The sequence below is a fragment of the Bubalus bubalis genome, chromosome 18 (genome assembly GCF_019923935.1).
Source record: "Bubalus bubalis isolate 160015118507 breed Murrah chromosome 18, NDDB_SH_1, whole genome shotgun sequence".
Lineage (NCBI taxonomy): Eukaryota > Metazoa > Chordata > Mammalia > Artiodactyla > Bovidae > Bubalus > Bubalus bubalis.
The window spans coordinates 46,238,471-46,256,464 of record NC_059174.1 but is presented as its reverse complement, the minus strand read 5'-3'; the positions used below and the strand labels follow the sequence as shown (position 1 = coordinate 46,256,464).

Genomic DNA, 17,994 nt, shown 5'->3' with positions numbered 1-17,994 from the left:
AGTAAACAAAAGAGTCCGAAATGGAGCACTTGGATGCAATCTCAAAAATGAAAGAATGATCTCTTCGTTTCCAAGGCAAACCATTCAATATCACAGTAATCCAAGTCTATGCCCCAACCAGTAATGCGGAAGAAGCGGAAGTTAAATGGTTCTATGAAGACCTACAAGACCTTCTAGAACTAACACCCAGAAAAGATGTCCTTTTCATTATAGGGGACTGGAATGCAAAAGTAGGAAGTCAAGAGATACCTAGAGGTGTTGTTTAAACACCTCAAAATAGCTAAACTCAGGTAATTCTGATACCCAATTGCTGGTGGGGAATCACTATTCTTCAAGATGAGTGCTAAGAACTTCCCTGGTGGTCCAGTGGTTAAGAATCAGGGGATGCAGTTTTGATCCCTGGTCAGGGAACTAAGATCCCACATGTCACAGGGCAACTAAGACCTGATGCAGCCAAATAAATAATAAATAAATATTTACAAAGATGAATGTTAGATTTCTTATAGTGATACCCAGGGCCTCCATCATCTCCGATTATATAGGTTCTGATTTGGCCCCAGCCTCATCTCTCTGCCTTTAGACTTTAGGGATTCACCAAGACAGTCTCTAAGTGGTTTATCACCTGTGTACCCTAGGTGACCTCCTCACTTTTAAGGCACATCCCTGGGGTTATGTCCAATGAAGCCCACTCCCTCTCTCCTACTGGGAGAGGTACCTGCCTCAGGGCCCAGTAATGGCCTGAGTCCCCACATTCACTGCATTTCAGGAGCCTGTGTCTGTGAGGCCTGCCAACAGCACCTGCTTCCAGCCTGGCCCTTGTGAATGGTCAATAAGGAGCCATTTACTGAATAGTGGGAGGCAGTTTTATACTAAGGTTCCCAAAGAGCTATACCTCCCTATTCATACTCATGTAAATCCTCTCTCCTTGAATCTGCCTCGGATGTGTGACTCGCTAGAAGTCACCACCCCCCGCAGCCAGTTCTAGCCTAAACCTTAAGATTGGGAGCTTTTGCTTTTGTGTACTCAGAAGCTCTGAGCTCCACACTGGGGAGACCACATGGAAAGGCCACATGGAGACCTAAGGAAGCCAGGTGGCAGTGAGAATAGATGCCCCTGATGTATGACCCCAGTGCACCTGTTTGAGTTATCCCTTAGCCATTTGAGCTTTTCCCAAAGCACCAGGCTCACAAGCGAAGAAGCCCCTTGGATTCTTTTCCCTTGGGTGTCCTAGCCAGAGCTGACATCCTGTGGAGGCAGAGACAACTATCTCTGCTGCGTCCTTTTCAAATTCTTGAAACACAGGACAGTGAGCAAATAAAGTTGCTGTTCTTTTTTTTAATGAGAAAATCAGGGTGTTTTATTGATAATGGTCACATACATGACTTCATGGTTAGGTAGGCGGGGCTTTAAGGCCTGAGCCTAGGCTTTGTGCTTCTCCTTGGGCTTCCTGGGGACAAACTTCTGCCGTTTCTTCCACATGCCTTTATTCATCTCCTTAAACTCGTCCAACATATCTGTGGACAGGATCAGTTTGTACTCTTCCAAGGACAGGCCACTGAAGCTTGTGGGTCTGGGGTGAGGGTACTTGTGTTTGCAGTAGTTTGAATGGAGCCAGGCTAAGCTCTTGTACGCCTGACTACAGGCCTCAGGCTCTGCAGTCTGGGTGTTCTCTCCCTCCTGAAAGGCCTGTGCTACGCACTGCCGCAAGTAAGTGCCCAACTTCCTGTCTGTTTGGTCTCGTCCCCTGCCATTCCTCACAGAGCTTAAGAAAGCGCCCTTAGTGGCTGGCTGCCGATTTAGGCCCGCTTGACTCTGCCCCTGAGGGAAGAGTTGGCCCTCGGTTGTGGTTTTAAGCCATTAGTTGTGAGGAATTTCATTATGCAGCAGTGGCTACCTGATATAAGCTGATTAAACTGTTTCCTACTCCTCCTTGGGCCTCACAGAGGAACAGGCAGAATGTTATCACCAACATAAATAAACTCACTGCCCAGATCAGGGCTAGCGTATTGTATACATTCATTTATTTGCTCACTCACTCATTCATTCATTCACTCATTTATTCTTTCACTAGATATTTATGGAGATCCTGCCATATGCCAAGGTGCTGTGGATACACTGGTGACAAGATAGACAAAATCGTGGAACTCATATAATATGAACTGTGATGTCAGCGTAAAGAGCAATCATCCTGGGTAATACACCAGAATGACTGGCTAAAGACAGTAAAGAAAGCAAGACTATTATTGAACAGAAGCATAATGTCACACCAGTTGGGTTTATGTCTCAGCCATTTGGGGGAAAATATCAATTTGGAGCCTCATCTTGCATGATAAATGAAAATAAATTCCAGATGGACTAGAGTAAAATGTGGGAAGAAAATTACACAATAAAAATCTTGAAGATGAAATAAATATTTAATAACCTCTGGGTTGGGAAAGACTTTCTGAACTTTAAGAGAGCAAATCACAGGGACTTCCCTGGCGGTCCTGCGGTTAAGACTGCATGCTCCTACTGCAGGAGGCGTGAGTTCGATCCCTGGAGATCCCACATGCCTACCACTGGGTGTGGCTGAGAAAAAATCCTGTTTAAAAAAGAGAGAGAGAATAAATCATAAAGGAAAAGATTGACAGATTTGACTGTATAAAAAGTTGAGTATCCCATATGTTTGAAAAGGGCATGACTAGGGACTTCCCTGGCATTCCAAAGCTAAAGGCTCCTTGCTCCCTAATGCAGTGGGTGCTGGTTCAATCCCTGGTTGGGGAACTAAGACCCCACATACCAACTAAAAACAAACAAAAATAATTATTTTTAAAAAAACACGACTAAAATTGAAGTGAACTAGTAGAGAAAAATATTTGCAACAGGTATAATAGAAAAGTGATAAACATAATAAACATATTAATAAATTAATGTGGAATTAACAGGAAAAGCCAGTACCCAAAAGAAAGATGGGCAATTAATATGAAAGGACAATTCAAAGAAGAAACACAAAGAGCCAAAAAAGATAAAAGCCAAGTTTATCCCTGGTAATATTCAAATAATTTGCCCTTTGAAATACTGAGAGGCAGCGCTTTGCCTGTCAAATCAGCAATGATGTTTGAAATGTGGTTCCCTTTGGTGAGGAGAGTTCAGGGAAATGGGAGACCCTGTTCACATTCACCACGATTGGGATGTGAAGGGGAATGATTTTTATAGAGAAGGATTGGGCCCCAAGTCTAAAACTTGAAAATGCTCATATCTGTTAATTCATCATCTACACTACTGGAAAGAATCTGCGAAGTGGAAAAGGATTTCACCCCAAGGATTTTTATGGCATCATTAAAATTTTTTTAAAAATTTATTTATATATTTATTTTTGGCTGTGCTGGATCTTTGACTTCTCCTTGCAGTGGCTTCTCCTGTTGTGGAACATGGGTTCTAGGGTGCATGGGCTTGAGTCATTGTGGTGCAGGGGGCTCAGTTCCCCTGTGGCATGTGGGATCTTAGTTCCCAGACCAGAAATTGAACCTGCATTTGCTGTGTTGCAAGGTGGATTCTTAACCACTGGACCACCAGGGAAGTCTCTATGGCACCATTTTTTAATAAAGCAAAACAAAACCAAATTGGGAATAATTTGACTATGACCTACTAGCATTTGACAAAGGTCCATGGGATATTAATTGGTATTTGAGAATAAAAGCCTCCTTAATAAAATAAATGTGGGAAATGCTGACTTGAATGAAGCTAAGTGAGATGCAGGAGCTTTAATTAACATGCTAGTGTCCATGATAACTGTAATAAGAAGGGCCCTCCTAGGTATTTTTTTCTAAACAAATTTATGTAATCACTTTATTTTCAGTTTTTCAGCAATTGTTGTCAACTATCAAGTCATTTCTTCCACCTCATTCTATTGGCCACCTCATGGCCCAAGACTTACTCAGATCAAGGGGTGGGGAAATAGATTCCTCCCTTTGATAGAAGTGGCTGTGAAATCAGATGGCAAAGGGCAAGGAGACAGGAAGGGGTGAAAAACTGGAGCCATTTTTGCAGTCTACCAGAGCCCTTTCTTCATGTGTATGAGGAAAGGTAAATTACTAGCAGTTAAAAAGTTTATTTATTTATTTATGCCAGGTCTTAGTTTTGGCATGTGGAATATGGTTCCCTGACCAGGAATCAAACCTGGGCCCCTTGCATTGGGAGCCCAGAGTCTTAGCCACTGGACCACCAGGGAAGTCCCAAATTAATAGCAGTTGTTACTTGAAGAAGTAAGTCTTCTTCCCCAAGTCTCAGTGGCTTGATACAACCTTCCCTCCCCCCCCTCCACAGGATAGCATGATGCAGTCAGTGGGGTAGAGCTACCTCATCTGGCAGCTCTGGGCTCCTTTAGCTCCCCTGCTCCTGCCCCTCATCCTCTCCATCAGTGAATGTTGAAAGAGAGGAGGGGCATACGTGGGAGGTCTTGGGGATCACACCTGGAGGTTGGACACACATCTGCGCACTAGCTCTTTGGTTCACATATCCAAATGCAAGGGAGGATGTAGTCCAGTCCCAAAGGGGCAACGGAGAGTGGTATTAGTGAGCAATTAGTCTCTACAACATGTTTGGGAACATGCTGTATCTGAAAGTAGAGAAGGGTTATTGTGTTTATTTGTTTTCTTGTATATCACTTGTCTTCCTTCTCTAGGTTGTAAGCTCCAGGAAGGCAGTTTTGTTCACCATTTCACCAACTAGGGGCCCGGTAAGCACTCAACAAATATATGTGGAATAAATGAATGAATGGATGAGTGAATGAAAAATTCAACAGTTTCACAGGATACAATATTATGAACCAATTAAGACTGATTGTGTCTAAGATTCTGGGAACACGAAAAATTGTTTACATGTGAACATTTAGGTAGGGTCTAGGTTAGGTACCATAGATCCCTTGGAGGAGGAAATGGCAACCCATTCCAGTAGGTTTGCTTGAAGAATTCCATGGACAGAAGATCCTGGAGGGCTACAGTCCAGGGGGTCGCAAAGAGTCTGACATAACTGAGGGACTCACACTTTCACTTTCAGGTTAGGTACGATACGAATCCATAACAGAATACAATAAAACAGTAGCTTAAACAAAGGAGAACTTTATTTCTCTCTAACCAATAGAAGTATCAATAACCTCAGATATGCAGATGACACCACCCTTATGGCAGAAAGTGAAGAACTAAAGAGCCTCTTGATGAAAGTGAAAGAGGAGAGTGAAAAAGTTGGCTTAAAGCTCAACATTCAGAAAACTAAGATCATGGCATCCGGTCCCATCTCTTCATGGCAAATAGATGGGGAAACAGTGGCTTACTTTATTTTTTCAGGCTCCAAAATCACTGGAGATGGTGACTGCAGCCATGAAATCAAAAGATGCATACTCCTTGGAAAAAAAGTTATGACCAACCTAGACAGCATATTAAAAAGCAGAGATATTACTTTGCCAACAAAGGTCCATCTAGTCAAAGCTATGGTTTTTCCAGTAGTCAAGTATGGATGTGAGAGTTGGACTATAAAGAAAGCTGAGCACTGAAGAATTGATGCTTTTGAACTGTGGTGTTGGAGAAGACTCTTGAGAGTCCCTGGGACTGCAAGGAGGTCCAACCAGTCCATCCTAAAGGAGATCAGTCCTGAGTGTTCATTGGAAGGACTGATGTTGAAGCTGAAACTCCAGTACTTTGGCCACCTGATGTGAAGAGCTGACTCACTTGAAAAGACCCTGATGCTGGGAAAGATTGAGGGAAGGAGGAGAAGGGGACGAAAGAGGATGAGATGGTTGGATGGCATCACCGACTCGATGGACATGAGTTTGGGTAAACTTTGGAAGTTGGTGATGGACAGGGAGGCCTGGCGTGCTGTGGGCCACGGGGTTGCAAAGAGTTGGACACGACTGAGCAACTGAATGGAACTGAACTGAACCAATAGACCAAGCATAAACAGTCCAAGGCTTCATGGTGTCAGTATGGAGGCTTCATGGCATCAGAGAGCCAAGCTGCTTTGACCAATGGCTCTCCCGTTCCTAGGGGAATGCCCTGGCCTGAGTGGTCCAAGGTTGCTCCCACCACATCCATATTCTATGTTCTTCATGTGGGAAGGGGAAAAGGAAAATGGAGACTCATCCTATGGTTCTTCTTAAGCATAGATGAATTGAGAAATAAAATCTTAGCTTTGGTGTCTACTTTATTCTGAAGGCTATCTCTGCTCTTTTCCCAGGGCAAAGAGCAGATGTGTAACAGTGAGGTCAGGTCCTGAATGACCAGTCAAAGAGAATATAGCTCCTTGTTTCAGGTAAATACCAGCTGTTTGCAAAGATGGGCAGCATGCAGATTTGCACATATGATATGGTCAGAAATATATAAAAATATATTCAGTAAAATGACAGGAAGGAAATACAACAAAATACTGTAATGAGATTGTCTCTTAGATGTAGGTGAAGTGTTTTTTTTTTCATTTTTCTTATTATATCTTGCTGTATTTTTCAAAAGTTTCATAATGAGCAAGCATTAAGATCTTTTAAATTTTATTTATTGTGACATATCAAACACCTATCAAAAAAAAGCCCACAAAACCCCCCAAACAAAAAGCAAAAGCACAGGATAATGAATCATTGAGTGAACACTCATGCATACACATCCACGGGGGGAGGGGGGAAGATGTCATTGATGCATTCTAGAAAATGTTTTGTCCTATTTTATTCATAAAACTTCCTCCTTTCTGACAGTTTACCACCATTTAGACTTGATGGAATCCTTTCTTTGGTTTTCTTAGTAGTCTTGCCACCTGCGTATGCTTCTTAAACACTATAGTCTAATCTGGACTCTTTTAAAACTCTATGTAAATGGGAACCATATTGCATATACTCTTTCATATATGTTTTTTTCCTTTCACCTAACATTCTGTTTGTGAGATAAATCCATGTTGTGACAAGTTTTAGTACCTACTGTGTTTATTCTACGCAGTCAAGATATTTATTCTCGTTATCACATAATGTCCCATGGTGTGAATCTACTACAAAGTACATATCCATCTTCCTCTGATGAACATTTGTGTTGATTCCCTTGAAGGGCTTTGCACAGGTAGGGTAGCTATGAAGAGCTTTGCACAGGCTTCCTGGTGTCCATCCACCAGTCTCTTTAGGATATAGATCGAGAGGCAGAAGTTCTGAGTCACTGGGAATAACAATGCCAAATTGTTCCCAAAGTGGTTAAACCACTGCCACTCACTCCTTCTGCAGTGTGTGGGAGTTTTGGTTGCTCCCTATCTTTTAGCACCCACACGTGGTATTGTCAGATTTTGCCATTTTTGTCATTTCCAGGCATAGAGGGGAAGGTGTCCTTTTTTGGCCTCACTGCATGGTATGTGGGATCTTAGCTCCCCCACCAGGGATCAAACCTTTGTCCCCTGCTTTGAAAGCATGGAGTCTTAACCTCCAGACAGCTCAGAAAGTCCTGAGGGGTAGATGTTTTAATTCACATTTCCCACTGAACTTCAGAACCTATCGATACCTTTACTGCCATATGGATTTTCCTCCTGTGTAAAGGGTCTGCTTAAGAGTTCTGCTCATTTTTCTTTTGGGGTTGGCTGTTTGTTTTTGAAGGAGTTACTTCTATATGCCCTACTCAAATCCTTAGTCTACATTATATGTTGGAAATATCTTCTCCCACTCTGACCATTTGGTAATGGTATCTTTTTAATGGAAAATCTCAAAACATACACAAAAGTGGAGAGAACAGTGTAATGAATTCCCATAGACTTATCACCAGCTTCAACAATTACCAGTGTATTTGTTGTTTAGTCACTGAGTCATGTCTGACTTTTTTGTGACCCCATGAACTGTAGCCTGCCAGGCTCCTCTGTCCATGGGATTACCCAGACAAGAATGCTGGAGTGAGTTGCCATTTCCTTCTCCCAGGGATCTTTCCGATCCAGGGATCGAACTTACGCCTCTGTATTGGCAGGCAGATTCTTTCCAACTGAGCCACCAGAGAAGCCTGTCAGTATATAGCCAATCTCATTTCTTCTCTACCTACACTTCTTCCCCCTTGGGTTATGTTATGCAAATTCTAAAAGTCTTATTATTTTATCAAATAAAATTTAGTAAGAATCTCTAGGCAATAAAGACCTTTTAAAATATAAATATATAACCATATCACTCTAAGACATCTTTTGATGAATACAAATTATTAGCACTGATTAGCCAAATGTAACAATCTTGTCTTTTATAGTTAGTGCTTTTTGAGTCTTGATTAAGAAATCTTAGCAGATGTTAGCTATTACATATGGAATGGATAAACAACAAGGTCCTACTGTATAGCATGGGGAACTGTATTCAATATCTTGTGATAAACCACAATGGAAAAGAAGATTTTAAAAGTATGTATATAATATGTCTATGCGTAACTGAATCACTTAGCTGTGCAGCAGAAATTAACACATTTCAAAACAACTATACTTTAATTTTTAAAAATTAAAAAAGGAGAAATCTTTTCTCTTCCTTGCAGTTATGCTACATTATCTTTTAAAACTTTTTCGTTTTATTTTTCAATTTGGGTCTGTGATCTACCTAAAGTTGATTATTGTGCTTAGTATGAGGTAGGAGTCTAATGTAATTTTCATCCAATTAGATAGCAAACTCAGTATATTTATTGAAAAGATCATATTTTTCTCTTTTTTTGCAGTAAAAACCTCTATCACAAGTCAGGGGGCCATATGTACATAGGTGTACTTCTAGAATCTCTACTCTAGTTCACCAATCATTGAATTAATTTCCATTGCTTTACAAGTCTTTTAAAAAATATTTATTTTTATTTATTCATTTGATTGCATTGAGTCTCAGTTGCAGCAGTGGGATCTTTAGTTGTAGCATTTGGGATCTTGTTCCCTGGCCAAGGATCAAACCCTAGCCCCTGCTTTGGGAGCATGGAGTCTTAGCCACTGGACCACCAGAGAAGTCTGGCTTTATAAAAAGTCTTGATATCAGCTAGGGTGGAAACTATCTCCTTGTTTTTCACTAAGAGTATCTTTGTTATAATTGGCTCTTTGATTTTAGTATAAAATTTAGAATCCATCTGCAAGTTCCACAGAAAAAAGCTTTTAAAATCTGGATTATGAATGGATAGAACATATAGGTAAATCAAGGGAAACTGCTATCCAAATCCAATAACATGGTATATCAAACCATTATCTAGATTTTTTTAAAAGTCTTTTACAAAGTTCCCTTATACAGGCTTTTCATACAGTTTGTTAGATTTATTACCAGTCACTTGATCATTTACGCTAATATTGATGGTTACTTTTCTCCACCTTTGTTTGGTTTATGACTGGTATGTGGCAATAAAATTGATTTTTATACATTGATTTTATATCCAGTTACCTAGCTAAGTTCTGTTATGAATTCTAATAAATTAGTCTGTAGAGTCTTCTGAACATTCTTTAGCCAGAATCATATAATCTATTAATGATGATGCCAATAACTTTTTATTTATTTTCCTGCTTTACTTCAGAGTTAAGTTTTCCAGGACAAAATTGAAAAGAAGCAATAACAACAGGCATCTTTCTTTGTCTTATTCCACACTTAGAAGGAAAACTTTTAATATTTAACCATTAAATATTTAAATGCATGTGTGCTAAGTCACTTCAGTCATGTCTGACTCTTTGTGACCCTATGGACTATAGCCCGTCATGCTCCTCCGTCCATGGGATTCTCCAGGCAAGAATACTGGAGTGGGTTACCATGCCCTCAGCCAGAGGATCTTCCCGACCCAGGGATCAAACCCGCATCTCCTAAGTCTCAAACCTGCATCTCTTAAGTCTCTTGCACTGGCAGGCAGGTTCTTTACCACTGGTGCCACCTGGGAAGCCCAAATATTTTAATACTTAACCATAAATGATGTTAGCTGTAGGTTTTTGGTAGTGCTCTTCATCAGAAGATTTTTTGAAATATTTATTTGGCTGCACCTGGTCTTGGTTGTGATACTTGGGATCATCTGTCTTAGTTTTGTCATGTAGGATCTTTAGCTGCAGCATATGAACTCTTAGTTGTGGCACGTAGGATCTAGTTTCCTGACCAGGAATTGAATCTGGGCCCTGGGCATTGAGAGTGCAGAGTCTTAGCCACTGGACCACCAGGGAAGTCCCTCCTGGTTCATTCTTACCTTGATGACCTTCAGGTCTCAGCTTAAAATGAAGAGCTGAGGTTCAGACTCTCCAGTCTGGGTAGATCTGGGCCTTTACTTTTGCTCAAACCATCTTTTGCATGGAAGAAGGCATTTGTCCCAAAGGCATTTGAGTTTTGAACTCCGCTCTTGTTTTATTCAGAGTTTTCAATACTATTTCCTTACCCTCTTATTGGTGTGTGTGCTCAGTCATGTCCAACTCTTTGAGACCCCATGGACTGTAACCCGCCAGGCTCCTCTGTCCATGGGATTTCCCAGGCAAGAATACTGGAGTGAGTTGCCATCTCCTTCTCCAGGGGGTCTTCCCAACACAAGTGTCAAACCCGCATCTCTCGTGTCTCCTGTATTGGCAGATGGATTCTTTACCACTGCACCTCCTGGGAAGCCCTCCCTCTAACTAGTGTTTTGCTGCTTTTAATAATTTTTTTCCCCATAGATTTCATCCTGCATTTTTATCTGTTCTTCAATGGAGATGGTTTTTGGTTTCTTTAGAGCACCATTCCTGGCAGAAAAAGTCCTATTATTTTTTCTTCTGCAAAATTGAATTTATTTGTTATGCTTTCTGAAATTAAAATATCTTTCCCCCCAATTATATATACTAAAAAATCCCCTGTAAAAAAAAAAAAAAGACAACCAAGTTTTTAAAAATAAGAAAATCTAAATGATCTAAATCCCATTGCCCAGAGATATCACTGTTGACATTCACTTGACTACACATTCATACTTCTTTCTATTCAGATATACACAGTTTTACATATATCACTTTATATAAACGGCATCATGTTGTACACACTGTTGTTTTCATGTAGTTCCTTTACATTCAACCCTATTTTGTGTTTACCCTTCCCCATCTCCTATCCTGACCGACGTCGCCAGTGTTGCCAACGTTAACAGCCTGAGTGTATCCTTAGGTAGTTTTCTCCACCGTCACTCAAATATGCAAACTTATATATACATACATATTTATAAAGGATTCATTTTAATCATTGCACTCGTACCACCAATAGAATCACTTTTTTGCATCTAGCTTTTCTCAGTTAAAATCCCTTCAGATCAGCTTCTAGAGTTCTAATTCATTCGTAATGACTGCATTGATGATATGGGTGAACCACAATTGATAAATCCATCAAGGATTACCTTAATTATATTTAAAAGATCTTCATTTTATGAATGAAAACTCAGCCACTGTGGTCTAAGATGCCTGCCTACTGCCAGCGCCAGGGCCACATTCCAGCCAAGAGGAAGGGCAGAGACAGGGAGAGTCTCACTTTTGCCTTTAGAAACACAACCTGAAGTTGCCTGCTTTATTTCTTCCCTCATTCTATCATCCAGAAGACAGTTATGAGGCCTCACCTGGCTCCAAAGAGACTGAGAAACATAGTCTTGGCCTGGGGACCAGATGTCTGATTCCAAATGCTTTTCCAGTAGAAGGGGAAAGAGCAATGTCTGCTGATGAGGAGGGGCATTCAACCTTGCTTCCCTGGTGGCTCAGTAGTAAAGAATCCGCCTGCCAATGCAGGAGACTCAGATTTGATCCCTGGGTCAGGAAGATTCCCTGGAGGAGGGAATGGTAACTCACTCCAGTATTCTTGCCTGGGAAATCCCATGTACAGCAGAGCCTGGTGGGGCTACAGTCCAAGGGGTCTCAAAGAGTCAGACACGACTGAGCAACCAAGCATGAATACACATAGAACTTACATAGAGTAAAATTCATCCTTTTTAGTGTACTGTTCTATGGGCTTGACAAATACACTGTTATTTTTCAGTTGCTAAGTTGTGTCCAACTCGCAAAGAGTCAGACACGACTGAAACAATTTAGCACGCTTCCCAAACAGGATTCCATTGTATGGATATACCACAGGTTGTCCATTCATCTGCTGAAGAACACTTGGGTTGTTTCTAGTTTGGACATTATGACTAAAGCCACTATTCATATGGAAAACTGCTTTTTATGTGAATTTAAGTTTTCATTTCTCTTGGGTAAATACCTAGGAATGGTATTGTTGGATCATACAGTAAGAATATGTTTAACTTTATAAGAAACAACTGAACTGTTATCTAAAGTATCTGTACTATTTTGCACTCCTATCAACAATGCATGAGAGTTCCAACTGTTCACATCCTTGGCAGCTCTAGATATTGTCCATTTATTGCTGTTGTTTGCCATTCGAATAGATGTGGAGTGGTATCTCACTGTGGTTTTTCTTTTTGTTTTAACCAAAGAATCAAACTATTATCCTACCTAGGAAGGGTAAGGGAGGCTGGATGGATTGGCTCTCCTGGTATTTTGGACAGTTCTCATGCCTTCTATCCCAGACGTCCAGAGCCCTCTGAACATCATCTCAGTTTTTTGGGGGTTTTTTTTTGGCTGTCTTCTACTTTTTAGGAATTTCTTACCTTATGAATTCAACCTCCTCAGAAATCCATTTTCCCACTTTTCCTTGCAGCTGTGGTACGGGTGTGTGTCCATCCAGATTCATCCAAAATTCCATCACTTCCTTCCCTCTGATATTTGGGTGCTCGGCTTTCCTCTTCAATCATGTGTGCACTAATCTCCAAATCTTCACAAACTTCACCCTGTAAACTCAGCTAGTTCAAGCAGGGCATTTGAAACTACAGAGTTGGTTGTAGTTGCAAGGTCCCCTGCCCTCTAGGGCTTCCTATGTGGCTCTTGTGGTAAAGAACTCGTCTGCCAATGTCAGAGACATAAGAGACACTGGTTTGATTCCTGGGTAGGGAAGATTCCGTGGAGGAGGGCATGGCAACCCACTCCAGTATTCTCGCCTGGAGAATCCCATGGACCGAGGAGCCTGGCGGGCTACAGTCTGTGGGGTCACAGAGTCAGATACAAGTGAAGGGACCTAATGCACACATACGCACAAGGTCCCCCAAAATACCAGGGCTGTTTCCATTGTCTGCTTTTGTAACAGACCATCCCAACATGTAGTGGCTTAGAACAACATGATTCTATACTGTGAGCTGATGGAATGATTCTTCTGCTTCATGTGGTATTGCCTGGGGGTCACTCAAGGGGCTCTGCATTTAGCTGGTGGCTGGAAGGGCACAGAAGATCCAAGATGACTGGATCTTTTGGAGCCCTGGGCACTTCCTGTCTGCCAGGGTGCCTTGGATCTTATCCTTGTGGCCTCTCTCTCCTCATGGTATCTTATCCTCTAGGGCCTCTTTGTATGACTTCACTCTCCAGGAAGGGAGCTTGGACTTCCTTACAGCATGGCAGCTGAATTCCAGGAGAGTAAGAGCAAAAGCTGTAAGGTTTCCTACAGCCCAGGCTCAGAACTGGCACAGCATCACTTTCACTGTGTTCTAAATCAAAGCAAGTCATGAATTTGGCTCAGATTCAAGGGGAGGGAAAATGGACTCTGTAACTTAAATATATATATATATTTGTCTTAGTTGTGGCCCAAAGGATCTTTCAGCTGTGTCATGTGGGATGTAGTTCCCTGGCCAGTGATCAAACCTGGTCCCCCTGTGTTGGGAGCATGGAGACTTAGTCACTAGACCACCATGGTAGGTTTTTTTTTTAATTTATTTATTTTTAATTGAATAATAATTGCCTTACAATATTATGTTGATTTCTGCCATACATCAACATGAATCAGCCATAGGTGTACATATATCCCCTCTCTCTTGAACCTGCCTGCTGCCTCCCTCCCCATCCCACCCTTCTAGATTGTCACAGAACCCTGGCTTGAGTTCCCCACCAGGGAAGTTTTTTTAAAATGTATTTGTTTTTGGCCATGCCACATGGCATGTGAGATCTTAGTTCCCTGACCAGGGATCAAACCTGTGCCCCTCACTATCCTTGCAGTGGAAGTGTGTGGAGTCCCAACCACTGGACCACCAGAGAAGTTCCCCCTCTGTAATTCTTGATGAGAGGGATAGTATGTGCATATTGAGATGAAGAAAATCTTGGTGACTGTTTTTGGAGACTACCTACCATGGGTGGCTTAAATGAGGTAGAAGTTTCTCCCTCTCATGAGTCCAGGGCTCCTCCAATGTGATGGGTACAGAGGTTCCTTCTATCCTGTTGCTCTTTTGTCCTTATCATGTTGCCCTCGTCCACTTGTTTTAATGTGATCACTCCCTTATTGAAATTCCAGCAAATGAGAAAGTTGAAGAAGGATAGAGTCTACGCTTCCATGAAAGCCATGGCCTATACATTGCTCATTCACTTCCAACATGGCCCATCAGCCAGAGTGAAGTCATATGGCCTTTTAAATGCAAATGAAGCCAGGAGATACAGTCTTTAGTCTAGTGGCCAGAGGCCCAGAGGAAAATTCTGCATGGGGGACAGCAGGTATAAAGGCCCTGAGGTGAGAATGAGCTTGACTTACTGGAGAAACAGCAAGAAGGCCAGTGTAGCTCCAGTAGGGGAAGTGAGGGAAGAGAGGAAAGAGGGGAGGACAGAGAGATGGACAGGTCTTTATATAAACATATGTTTTCTTTTTTTAATTAAAAAATTTTTATTATTTATTTTGGCTGCACTGGGTGCTCGCCAAGGCACGTGGGCCCTTAGCTGGGGCGTGCAGGGTTCTTTAGTTGACGCTTGTAGGCTTAGTTGCGGTATCTGGGAGTTCAATTCCTGGGTTCCCGGACCAGGGATTGAACACGGGTGCCCCATCCCTACCAGCCTGGTCACACTGAGAGTGCTGAGTGCTATCTGCTGGACCACCAGGCAAGTCCCTGAATATGTGTTTGCAGTTCTCTGCAGTAAACACCTTCCTTTGTGGAATTGCTGGATGGCGTGCTGCGATTCATGGGGTCGCAAAGAGTCGGACACGACTGAGTGACTGATCTGATCTGATGTGTAGGTGACTATTTAAAATTTTAAAATATATGTATTTATTTTGGGGGCAATGTCAGGTCTTAGTTACAACACTCAGGATATTCCATTGTGGTGTTGCACAGCTTAGGCATGCAAGGCATGTGGAATCCTAGTTCCCCAATCAGGTATTGAACACATGCCCCTTGCACTGCAGGACAAATTCTTAACCACCGGACCACCATAGAAGTCCCTGTGACTATTTAAATTTATAAGAAACTACCAAGCTCTTTTCCAAGGTGGTGGTTCTATTCCACACTTCCAACTGCTCCTCATGTCTGCTGACACTTGACAGGGTCTGTCTTTTTAATTTTCGTCACTCTAGTGGGCGTGTAGTGGTGTTTCACTGTGGTTTTAGCTTGTATTTCCCTCATGACTAATGATGTTGAACGCTTTTTCACGTGTTATTCGGCTAGTCACATCTCTTCTTTGGTGACGTGTCTGTTCAAATCCTTCAGCCATTTAAAAAAGTGAGTGATGTGCCTCACTTTTCAGAAAGCTTCCCTTGGCTGCTGGGGGGAGGGTGGACGCTGGTGGGGATGGGGAGAATGGAAGCAGGGAGTGGGGGAAGGGACTAGCTTCCACAGAGGCGAGCTTGTCACAGACTCAACCCATGGCTTGTTTTCTGGGAAAGTCAACAACCCCAACACTTGGGCTGCTGCCAAGAGAGTCTGAGACACTTTACAGATCTTGTGGGGTTCGGGGCAGTCCTGCTTCCTGGAGTTGGGCACTGTGGGGAGGGGTCTGCCCTTCATCTCTGTCTCTTCCTTTCCCCAGTGGGATGGAGACCCTGGACTGGAGATCAACTGGCATATTAGGGTCTGTTCCTGTACAGCTATGCTTGTGCTTAGTCACTCAGTTGTGTCCATCTCTTTGCGACCCCATGGGCTGTATGGACTGCAGCCCACCAGGCTCTTCCATTCATGGAATTCTCCAGGCAAGAACACTGGAGTGGGCTGACATTTCCATTTCTGGGGAGTACAGCTGTACATGTGGTTAAAATATTGGAATGCTTCACATTGCCACCACCTCAGCCCATTCCCTTGGAACACCTCGGACTTCCCCACATCTCAGCAGCCAAAGGGGGACCCCAAGACTCCGACCCAGCCCTGCAGCCACATCTGATTGGATGGTGCCTGGGTTGTGGGGCTGTTGGACTGGGGACAGCCCGGGCCTGGCTGGAATTGGAAGAATCAGATCAGGAGGCTGAGACTGAGAGGTAGAAGGAGGATTTTTTTCTGAAGGGGAGCCCAGAACTGGAGACACGAATTGTTTAGTCACTATGGTGTGTCCGACTCTTTTGTGACTCCATGGACTATAGCCCGCCAGTCTCCTCTGTCCTTGAGGTTCTCTAGGCAAGAATATTGGAGTGGGTTGCCATTTGCTTCTCCAGGAGATCTTACTGATCCAAGGATTGAACCCATGTCTGCAGATTCTTTACCACTGAGTCACCTGGGAAGCCTTGAATTGCTAGTAACAATAACAACAATGATATTGATAATGATTAACATTCACTGAGTATTTACTGTGTGCTAGGCAGGCCTGATTTTCACGGACCTCACAAAATCCTCACAAGAAACTGGACCACTGCTGCCGCATCCTGGCCCCCTGCTCCCACCCCTGCCCCCAGTAGTCAGGTCCCCACGCCCAGCCAGAGGAAGCCTGTTGACTCCTGAGTCAGATCAGGGCCCTCCTGGCTCAGAACTTCCTCTGGTCCCTGATTGCCCCTGGCTCACTGTGCTTCAGCCACCTTGAGACGCCTGAGCAGGCAGGCCCTGCTCACTCCAGACCTGGTGGTGGTAGTGGCGTGTTGATTCTTCTGTGACAGGACTCGGCCAGGCCTGGGCAGTGGCAGTGTTTAATAGCCAGCGCCGCCTGGGGCTCGGCTGTGACCCTCTTCCGGACTCCAAATACCCACCCCCGACTCCAACAGGTCACTCAGACTCTGTCCCATGACTGGCATCCAGTTTCCCCTTTTTCTCTCCTGAGCCCAGGCCCGGGGAGCTGTGGGTGTGCTGCCTGGACGGGGCTTCCTGCCGCTGGCCCATCCCCCTATAGCCCCTAACCTCAGGTTCCTCCTTCCCCAGCTGTGGCTCCTCTCCTGTTGGGGCTAAAAGTCCTTGTCATCTCCTGGGTGGCCTTCCTCAGTACGGGCTTCCAGCCACTTCCTCATTTGGCGGGGGCAGCCCAGCCTGGCCGAGTGTCACCCCTTGCCCCCACCTTCCTCACCCCAAAGCCCTAGGCCTGGGTCTGTGCTGTGTGGATCTGTGTGACTGCCTAGTCTTCTCCCTCTTTCTCTGCCTGGTCACCACTTTCTCCTTCCCTCGCCTCCATCTTGGCTCTTTTTTTCTTTAAGGGCCAGGTATCTGTCTTTGGGTCCTGGGTTCTATGTCCACCTTTATTTGCTGTGTCACTTGGGGGCGAGTGTCTTTGTCCTTCTCTAAAATGGAATAAAAGCATCGACCTCCTCAGAAGGGTGTGCTGTGTTTCATTGTTTAGTCATGTCCGACTCTTCGGGATCCCATGGACTGTAGCCCACCAGGCACCTCTGTCCATGGGGATTCTCCAGGCAAGAATACTGGAGTGGGTAGCCTATCCCTCCTCCAGGGGATCTTCCCAACCCAGGGATAGAACCCAGGTCTCCCACATTCCAGGTGGATTCTTTACCATCTGAGCCACCAGGGAAACCCAAGAATACTAGAGTGGGTAGCCTATCCCTTCTCCAGGTGATCTTCCTATCCCAGGAATCAAACCAGGGTCTCCTGAATTACAGGTGGATTCTTTACCAACTGAGCTACCAGGAAAGCCGTCTCAGAATGGTGTGCTTGGGTTTAAATGCATTAACACTTGGACAGGGTGCCTGTGCGTTACTAAAACCCATATCCTGGTGGTCTCTTTTAATATCCTATGAACATTACAAGGTTCTGATTGTTACATAAATATAACTGGTGCTTATAAAAAGCTGACAAGGGTCAGACC

At 43.5% G+C, this 17,994-nt stretch overlaps 1 pseudogene; it reads right to left on the bottom strand.

The window, feature by feature from the left end:
• Positions 1-1,412: 1,412 nt before the first annotated feature.
• Positions 1,413-17,188, bottom strand: LOC102399937 (annotated as a pseudogene).
• Positions 17,189-17,994: the final 806 nt, after the last annotated feature.